We start from the raw sequence: 10,877 nt of genomic DNA on the forward strand, positions 1-10,877 counted from the left end.
AGGCACACAAAAAGCTGCATACTTGGACTTTTAAGAAATTATGCATTTGGGGAACCCCTAAAGTACTTCCAATGGACTCTGTTTTTAAAAGTCTCTGTTTTCCTTTTTCTCCAAAAATAACACAATGTTATTATTTTCTCATCTATATGGGAACCATATGACTTTTCTATTCGTTTTAAAAACTGTAAAATTTATCATTTTATTTTTGTGGTTTCATTAATTGCTTTTTTTCCCTTTGTGATAGATCATGATTTGTATAGTCATAAACTTTGAAAAGCTTGCAGAAGATATTTGATAAAATAAGTACGAATTTCTCTTTTCATATTTTCATGCATCTATTAATTCTCCATTTCTCTCTAAAATGTAATTTAGTTTGGAATGTTTTTCCTTAGGCATCCTCAAGTGCTATTTATTATTCAGGACCAGTTAATTACAGTATTCTTCAAGCTGTAGCGGCTAATAGCATATCCACATAGATGTATAAATGTTATTTTAGTGTAAACGACAAAACGTGTACAGTTGGGAAAGCATTTCTTTCTGACCTAAGTTTAGAGGCTAAAAAAGTCAATTTATAATTCTGTCTTCTTTTTATTGTTAACTAGATTCCAAAAACTATCTTCCTCATATATAATTAGTATAGATATTTTACGGGTTTAGAAAAGTTTGTAAACATTTCTCTGTTTCATGTCTTTTAAAGAAAAATATTTCCCACTAAATTTTTTGACATTACTTTAATATTTTCATATACTTTTACTGTTATGAAACCCCTATACTGGAATCGTTACTCCCTGATTAATAGATGGAGACGAGTAAGGGAGAGGAATGAGGGCATAATTCTTATCAAGAGAGCATGCTTTGCTCTTTCTGTCTCCTGAGGTTGCTGCTGTATAACATTTGGCTCTTTAGTCAGTCAGCCTACAGAAATTCTTTCTAGACACACCTTACCTTCTCAACTAGCATTTTTCTTCTCCTACACCAAGCAATCAGACATGCAAACAAATACTCTGAACAGTTCAAGGCTATCATTCAGTGCTAAAAATTTCTCTAAGCTCAGAGTTAGAGCTGAGGGTAATCTCTGAAACTCAGATCAGCTAAAGAAGAAACAATATGAAGAGTTATTCAAAATGATATACTAGGAATCTGAGGAAGACAAGTAAGCTCCATGCTGAAAATATCAACCTAAGGAATGACAGCATAACAGACAACACTGACCCACATATCTATAAACCCCACACAGGGCTTTATGCAATGCGTGCAACATCTGCAAAAATTAGAATTATATGTAAACAAAAGTAAAGCTGTATTTCACTGCAATGTGTAATTGAAAGAGCTTGGGTTTTAAACCAGATGGCTACATTCCAGCTTTGTAATTTACCAGTTAGGTAAACTCTGATGGGTAATTTAATCTCTCAATGCCTTAGTTTCCTCATCTGTAAACTGGAGATGATATTTACTTTGCATGGTGTTGCAATGACTAGATACAATGCATGTGAAGTATCCAACACAAGGACTGGCATATAATAGGCACCCAGGAAATAATGGTAATTATCCTTAATATCATGAGGTGCTAAGTGAAGTTTCCAAAGGAAGTCACATTAAATTTTTAAAAATTGTTATATTTTTACCAAAATCATACATGCACATGGTTCAAAAAGTTAAATAATACTAAGTATATAAAGAAAATTTGCAGACCCAGCCCCATATTTATTCCTCAGCCCCACTCCCCAGAGGCAACAAATTTCTGCTTTATTAGCTGTTTCCTGTAGTGTAGATTCACCTTCACAATTTTTGGTTAAAACTCTCAAATATTACTGCATATTACATAATAGCACAATATTATCACCATGATTATATTTTGTTTCTTTTTTTCCTGAAGTCAATGATTACCTCTTTTTAAAATTTTCTTAGGGTTCTATGTAATCATCTCTGATTTTTTCCACAGTCTTCAAGAGCTTTCTAATATAAACTTCTTCATAGGCATCAGCAGAGATAACCAATCCTTTTTTTTTTTTCCTAGAGATATGCCTCCTATGACCTCTGTCCTCTTCCCCCCAACCTGGAATATTGCTCTCTAGGCCTACTGCACAGCTCTTAGGAGCTCCGGGCGCCATCATCCTGGCATTCCTTTTCCTCTGTCCGGTGCTGTTGGAATCCCCCTTTCCTGGATTCTCCCATGTCCCTCAGTCTTGTTTTACTCCCATGTTTCGGTAGGGCACATTCTTCAGCAGCCTCCTGGAAAAGACTCCTTGGAAAATTTACTTTTTGAGGCCTATCTTGCAGTGCTTAAAATGATTGTTGATGGGGTACAGAGTTCTAGTTTGAAAATAATTAAAAACAAAATTTAAGGCATTGTTTCTTTGCCTTGTAGCTTTAAGTGTTGTTGAGAAGTTCAGTGGTATTCTTACTGCTGATCCTTTGTATGTGAATTTTCTGAGTTCAATTATTCTTATTGCCAATGCTTTGTACGTGGGTTCTCTCCTCGTCAGAAGTTTTCAGGACCTCTACTTTAACCTACAATGTTCTGAAACCTCGTGAGGCTTTGTGTAGGGGTGAGTTTGTGTTTTTCTTCATTATGCTGGGGTCTCAGTGGGCCTATCAATCTGGAGACTCATGCTCTAGAAAATTCCTTAATTTTTGTTTTGGATAATTTACTCCTCTTTGCTTTTTCTGTTCTTTATTTCTGGAACTTTTATTGGTCAGATGTTGAATTTCTTAGTTCTTTTTTCTTCTCCTGGGAGATTTTCTTCACCTAATTTTCCAATACTTACATTTATTATTATTTTTAATCTGCTAGCATAGTTACATTTCTAAGAGATCTTTCTTATTCTCTGATTGTTCCTTTTTAGTATTGTCTTGTTCATCCTGAAACATCTTCTGAACATTAATCTCTGAGTCTATTAATTGATTTTTTAAAAGTCCATTCAATTTCTTTCATTGCTCGTTTCTTCCAAAGTTATTTTTTCTATTTTTTTTTTTTTTTTGGTCTGCTTTTCCATGTCAGGGCTTTCCTCAAACATCTGGAGATCCTAGGCTGCCCATATTAAAGAGTAAAACACGAGAAAGCTGTTTGGAAACTCTGTGTACATGGACGGGAAAGATCTTAAGAATGTCTTGAAAGTATAAATAAATAGTACAATACACAGAAAGCAGGGCATTTATGTCCCTAGAAAGACTTGGAGATAAGTGCTGAAGAGTTAAATAATATCTTCTAAGAAAAATCTATTTTATATAAACAGTGAAAGAAACAGGATAGGAGGAAACCAAGTAAAGGTGCTTCAGCCAACCTGGAGAAGCATTTGACATGTAATCAAATTGAAGTTTGAAGTTGAAAGACTTTATCTGATTAAGATACAGTGAGAAGGTACCATGAGAACCTAAGAATCGTGGGATCTGATCAAAATGATAGTTAGAGAAAACATTTGGAAGTGAGTGAAGGACAGGCTCTTGTGCTACACAATCAAGTGATGATATTATGTTAGTTCAAGGAAGACAAGTCAGTAGTCGGGGCACTGTGCTGCTTCTATGGGTGTGAAAATGACATGTGGCACGATCTGCCTTTGGTTATGAACGTGAGATCAGCACCAAAGTACCAACGAGTAAAAGGAATATTAAAACTTGACATTCCGATTATCTCTTATTTCTACAATTCAATTATCTCAGCAGGGGACACGCAAAAAGTTCCACTTGCAAACCCCTCCCTCCCCCATTCAGGTGTATCTTAAATGATTAAACAGCATATACTCTAAAATGATATTCCTCTGGCAAAGAAATTCACATTCTCATAAGGGTCACAAGAGGCTCACATTTCAAAATACATTCAGAGATTATTCCTTTATCTCATCTGTTCCATGATAAAGCAAGGTTAGGAAAAAACTAGACTTGAATAATACTGTTGTTCTTTAATCACCTCCTTGTGTTCCCCCACCCACTCCAGTGAAATGTCAAAGCTTGCTTTACTTTATGGAAATATTTTGACAGTATGTTGTCCTTCTATCTTATTAGACCATTTGATATCGGCCCTGATATCAGTTCCCCTACAATAAACCCAGCATATATAGGGTTAAACCCAAAAACACTCATCCCTTTTCTCCGCTTACTCCTCAGCTTCCTGGCACGAGAATCCACCATTCACCATGGAGGCAGACAACCAAGGACATCCATCTGTGGATTCCCTTATCTCACCATCCTCCTTTCTAAAAGCAGCCACACAAGGCCAAACGCAGCCTAGTGGGAAAGCACCAACCAGCAAGGCCACAGGCTCCCTCTCCCTACAGCAGCCACTTTCTTTGCAACCTTTAAAACCCCTTGCCTCCCATCTTTCAGAGAGATGGAGAGATGAGATGAAATTGAGGGTTCACTCTTGTCTCCTGGCTGGTGTCACCTGAAATAAAAACACTTTTCTTGCATAAGCCTGGTGTTCCAGTTTTTATTTGGCCCCCTTTGTGTGGCAGATAAAGGACCAATATATGTGTCCAGTAACACATTCAGATCTTATAATCTAGTTATTATTCTAAGTTTAGGGTTAACTTATTTGACTATTTTCTAAACTTCTCAGAAAAAAAAACCCCAAAACATTAACATAATATTTAATGGGACAATTTTTGGCACTCACAAATGATACCACCGTTAGAAGGGAATGTATATTCATGTTTTGCTTTCTTTTCCCTAAATATTCCAACCAATAGCAACAGTCTCTCAGCAGGAAGGACTTAAGAAAAATAGACAGCAAGATTCTACTGATGAGAAAACTACTTTTCCTTCTGACATTGTCACCTGTCAGATAGTTTGGATTTTGGCCTATGGATACCACTGTATTTTTTGGGTAACAAGTTTTCCCATCACTTTTCTCTGATTGAATGACTGCAAAGCTTTTACTGGATGTGCCCTGAAGTTATTCGGTTTTCGTATAGCACAAGCCTCATTATTCACATATTAAGTTGGCATGTGTTCCTTTTTCATTAGTCAATGTCATTCGAAGTAGCACTGTTTGTTATTAACAAGATCAATCTTGGGCAGTGAAACAAAGTGGCATGACTCACATACTAGGTGGTAATGCAGACAGTCCATTATATGTTTGCGTTAGGACTTTTCCTTGATAATAAAAAGTTTATTATTGAAATGAAAACTTCATGTTAAAATTTTGTTTTTGCAAATTTTGTTTTCTTTGTAGAGAATTGGCAAACTGAATGCATCTGCTATTTCAGTTGTAGAAACACTGATCTGGGCTCTCCCTCCTCTTTCCTGTTACTCTACTAAGAGAAGAGGACAGTTGCAATGAAATGATCGAGTTCAAAGATAATTTACTGGACCATACTCTCTGGAGCTGGACCAAGCAAGGAGATAAAAATTAAAGTTGAAGTAGAGGTGATCTCTTGGAATGTTTTTCCTTCCATCAGACTATGGAAGGGAGACCTTTCTTGGTCTGCTGCTGCTGGGGGCAAAGTCTACCAACCACTCTCGTCTGCTTTGTCTCTCCCCTTTACTCCTTGCAGTCTCTTACCCAGGGATCTTAAGCTTGGGAGCTGCCTGATTTCCAGTGAGGTAATACACAGTTCACTGAGGGAAGAAATTGTATCTCAGTAAAGAATGCTTTCTGCTGCAGTTATTTAAAAACTCATCAGTGATTTAATGCTAAAATGGTCCAGTTTCTCATATAACACAAAAGTCTGGAGCTAAATAGCTGGAAGACTTGGTTCAGCTGCTCAACAATGTCGTTCAGGCTCTGGCTCTTCCTCTGGCTCTGTTAGAGTGTTTGCCTCTTATCCCCGGGCTCTCTCAGGATGCAGCCTGTTCCTCTGGCTATTCTTAGGGTGTTTGCCTTTTATCTGTGTTCTTTGCTTCATAGTTGCAAGACGGCTGTCATGGCTCCAGAAATCACATCCATGTAAACATAAACAAAGGGAACAAAGGGAACAAAGGGAAGAGAGCAGTGCCAATCATGTTTTTATTTTGTTTTGTTTAAATAGAGGAGTAAAAACTTTCTCAGAACGACTCCCAGCTCTCCTCTGTTGTCCCCCAAACTAGCCATGGAGAGTGAGTATTTAGATTTTCTAGTTTCTGTGGTGGAGGTGGGCAAGGGAGAATCAGGTTGGCAATGGGTTTGGGGTTAGACCAACCAATGTGTCTGCCACAAGTGGTGACAGAGAAAATTGCTGAAATCACTCCTGTTGTCATCTTCCATCTCAGACGACAGACTTCCAAGCTATGCAGAAAAATGTGTTATATTAATAATAGATTATTGAGATAAGCAATATGAGGCCTCGAGATTAACTATACGATTGTGATTAACTTGCTGGGGAGTCTTGAGGTAGCTGAGGGTTGGGATATAAAGTCTGAAAGTATTTCAGAATAGGGATCATTGAACCAAATCACAGGCTCTCTATTAGTTTTTTTAAGCTATGATAAAAAAGTATCACAGATTAGGGGTAAATTAGAAATGAGTAAAGCCAAAAAGAAAACATTCAGAAAAACTTTGTAAAAGATTCCAAAATAAACAAAACATATTGAAATATATGTGCGTGTACACAATTTCAGAGAATATTAGGAGTCGTCAAGTTATTTGAAGTCAAAAATCAGAAACACACATGTAGATAAACATAGAAATTCAGGAATGGTTGTTACGAAGTAGAGTCCCAGGTGCCAGCCTGGTGGAGTAGTGGTTAAGTGTGTGCACTCTGCTTTGGCAGCACCAGGGTTCACATGTTCGGATCCCTGGCTCAGACCTACACATTGCTCATCAAGCCACAATGAGATGGCATCCTACATACAAAATAGAGGAAGACTGGCACATATGTTAGCTCAGGGACACTCTTCCTCACACACACAAACAAAGAAGTAGAGTCTCATTTTGTAATTAAGTCCCTTACGATACATACTACACAAACTTTTTGAGGAACTGATAAATAGTTAAAGTTACTTTCAATCCTTGTGGAAGAGACTACTCTAAAGAAAACATTATAACTGTCTAATAATCAAACATATTTGTAAAAGGAATTTAAGCCTCATTTTTAATTGTCAGATTTATTGTTAAATATTTCTTGGGACATGGAAACCTACCCACAGTTTCTAAGACTAGAAGAGCTGTTAATATTCTGATTTTATGTAATCCATGTGATTATATACTTTCACTGAGAAGAAAATATGCTGCTCATTATTTTGAGTGTACACAATTTTTACAAAAGGTATTAATTAGATTTATTCATCAGGTATCTATCTAATAACCCCTCCCACGTTCCAGGCCAGTCCAGTAAGCAGTGGGGATACAACGGTGAACATGAAGAATAGCCTTCTAGGCTGGTAGGTGAAGAAAGACAATTAAATAACTAATTACAATAAAGTACAATAAATGGGTGGGAGAAACACCTAATGGTAGTGTGGCAAAGAGTACACAACCTAGTGGGGTGTGGGAGTGGAGGGGTTGGGGGAGCTCAGGACAGGCTCCTTGGAGGAAGTGATGTCTAAGATGAGACCTAAGGGATAAGCAGGAATTAGCCAAAGAAAGGTGCTGGGGTGGGGGTAGGGGTGGAAACAAAGGAGGTTTTTCCACTCTGAAGTAGCAGCGAATTCAAGGGTGAAGAAACCAGAAGCAATAGGGCAGTTTGAAAGCGGCTAAGCAGATAAAGCTCTAAACTTGGAGTCAGGAGACTTCAGTTCTAGTCCTAGCTCTGCCATTTCTGGGACATATGTGAGATTTGGGGAAAGCCACCAACAGCAAGAAATCTGGCACGGTGTATTTACTGATTTACTCCGTTACTTCTCCTCCCCTTCCGGTGAACTACAGCTGTAGCCAGCCCTTATTTCTCTTGGATCATGTGTCCTAGCATTCTGGTATTTTGCGCCAGAATTGAGGTTAAAAACCACTGTTTAGTATATTAAGTAGTATCTTAGGGCTCTGAAACAATAAGATTATTTTCTTTCTATTGGTAGGACTGTGTTTTCTATTTTTAGGAAGTTAAATCAAATAAGCATCTCTCCATCCCTTAATCCTAAATACTTAATACTGGCCACTTACCTATGTTTAATGTAACAACTAGCAGAGAATTTTTTAAATACCAGACATTATCTTCTGGAATAATTTCCCTCGGTTTAAAATTTACCCCTCCTTGTTTTCACTTGCCTTTCAAGTAATTAACTCTTCTCTTTTTACTTTGAACTATGCAGTGTAAGACTCTTCTGTAGTCATTCCAAGTGGAAGGTAATAAAAAAATCTTTATTTATACTGCATGTACTTGAAAGTGTCATTTGGCCTCCTGACATATCATGCCAGCATCATTTTGTTTTAGTTGAGAATTAGGTGAATAGTAGTTGGGCCAACTCAGTGAATCATAAAACTTGCTAATTTGAGTTGGAAAATGCTTTTTGGCTATGCCCATACTCCTATTTGATATCTTAATAAATTCTGACCATACTGTTTGGACTCTATAAGAGATGGAAAATGATGCCCCTGTTACCACTGGATGCATACATGCTCATTGGAAAAAGTGAGGTTTTCCAACATATAAATCCTTCTTTTATTGAATATCTTATCATACCCAAAAATTCAAATGCAGGTTACACATTTGTCCATAAAATATAAAGATCTTAAAAACAGCCATTATCTCCCAACAGTTCTTTTATGTTCCATTCCCTGAATTTATTCTATTTTTCATAACAAAAATTCAAACTAACGCCTATTATTCTTGAAAATGATGCTTTCTTTAATGGCTTAACCTCAGCTTTACCTGGTCAACAATACAGGGAAAAACCTTTTAAAGAAGGGATAGTCTTCCAGGGTGACAGGTGGTGTTTCAGCACCTGCTTCTACACCTGGGAGGCTGAGAGTAGAGGTGGTTAAATCTCTATTGTGTATTTAATAGACCAGATTTCATACTTAATTTTCTCTTCTTGTTGTCTTTCCCTTTGTCCATAAGATGAAACCAGCAAAAGCTTTTCCAATGAAAGAGAAAGAAACCTGGAAAATTTGGTCACAACTTTACTGCCTGAGAAAAGCAATGTTGCTATTCTTCTTTGAGGAATGATATAAAATGCGTTTTTTTCAGAATTATAAAAGCTTTCGTATTTGTCCAGTATTTTAAGAGAAATAAAGGGATCTATCTCTTAGTTCTCAATACTTTTAGGGTCTCAATCTAGTCCCTTTGAGAATTTAACCTGCTTCCTTAGTCAGACTGTTTTCTTCTTTTAGTGGGAGAATAAATAAATGTTTTTTTTTGTACTCTGCTTTATGGTATCACAGCAGAAAAATTCAAGTGTGACCAAAAGAGCTTTCAAAATGCCTAAATGAGATTTTTCTTAATTGAGGGAACATTAAACTATATCTATTGGGATTTAGCAAATGGAATCTGATTGTAGCAAATTACCTTAAATTCATAGTGACTTATTCCTTTAAATAGGCTTTTATATCCATTATATCAATTGATCTAATGCCTTGTTAGACACAGCATGGAAAGGTAAAACTTTCCAAAAGTATATCTTTTCCCATCTGTTGTCTCAACTACCATTTCTACTGAGATTTTTGCTCATGTTTATCCTTTACTTTTAACTAGGCGTGAAAATAAAAGTCCTTCCTCTTGCAGAGTGTTTGCCATCCAAACTTTGACTTCATTTTTCTCTGACTTTTAGTCCTTCACCTGAGCCTTAACTGTAGCTCTTCCTTAAGATTCAGTTCTTGGTCCTCTTTCTTTTATTTTTTTATTATTGTTTTTTGCCATGCATGGTCTTCCTTGGAGATCTTATTTATTTGCAGGGTTTCCTTCAGTTGTCACTTTCACAAGGTGACTTCTAAAAGCATGTCTGCAGAACAGACCTCTCTCCTGAGGACTTGATTTGAATTTCCAACACTTTGCTGGATACATTTCTAGATAGATTTCCTGGAGGAAGCTATAACTTAGTGTATCTCAAATCTCAAGAGCGTTAAAAAAAAGTCTAAGGTCAGACTCAGAGACAGACAAGTTTGTGTGTGTGAGTTAGTGTTTGCCTTCACGCATTTCCAAAGCAAATCATATAAATTTTGATTTTCCATTATTTCATATTAATAACTTTTTTCTCTACACATTAAACTTGGCCCTCAACTTCTAGGTCCTATGTATACAAAAACGGAAGATAGTTTATCATCAATCTGATAAAATATGCATTACATTTTTCAGTCTTCAAAACATTTCATAATATACCATCTTGAATTTTGATAGCACATTTCTATAATGTTAGGCAACATATAGAAAATGTGCTTCTTTAATATTTAATCAGTTTTCTTAATCAATTTGGCATTATTCTTTAAAATCACTCCTGAATGAGTTGGCAGATCCAAATGAATTCCACACACATTCCTAAAGGCTTGTGACAGTGGGTTAAGTTGGTCTTTCAACATAAGGGAGTATTTACCAAGTCAAAGGCCATTGATATTTGTCGATGGCCATGAGACAAGAAAGTCCAAATTAAGAAAACATCCTAAGAAATTTGGTAAATTCTGGTGGATTCAGCAATTCTGGTCATTTTAAGGAGAATTTAGAGGTAAACGCTGTAGAACTGGAGGGAATGTTGCAAGTTACCATTTCCCTTCCTATAGCTTTACTGAGCTCCAGGAGGATAATCAATCCACGGTCCTAAGGCCCAGAAGCCGGACTCTGGAGGATAGTGATACCCGCTACTTGGACACTTTGACTCACTTCTTCAATCTGAGCTCCCTTGGCACGCTTTGGCGCAGAGAGGCCGGAAAGGGGGTGTTTATGATTCCATTAAATGAATAGTCGGATTAGTGAATATAAAATATGGAAATATTTTGTTTCTTGTTCATTAATTGGGAAGCAAACAGAGAAAACCACATAGTGGGGGACGGTAACTCTATTTGAAACAAAGTAAAACCAGTCCCTCTGACATTCGCC

The sequence above is a fragment of the Equus quagga genome, chromosome 9 (assembly GCF_021613505.1).
Source record: "Equus quagga isolate Etosha38 chromosome 9, UCLA_HA_Equagga_1.0, whole genome shotgun sequence".
Lineage (NCBI taxonomy): Eukaryota > Metazoa > Chordata > Mammalia > Perissodactyla > Equidae > Equus > Equus quagga.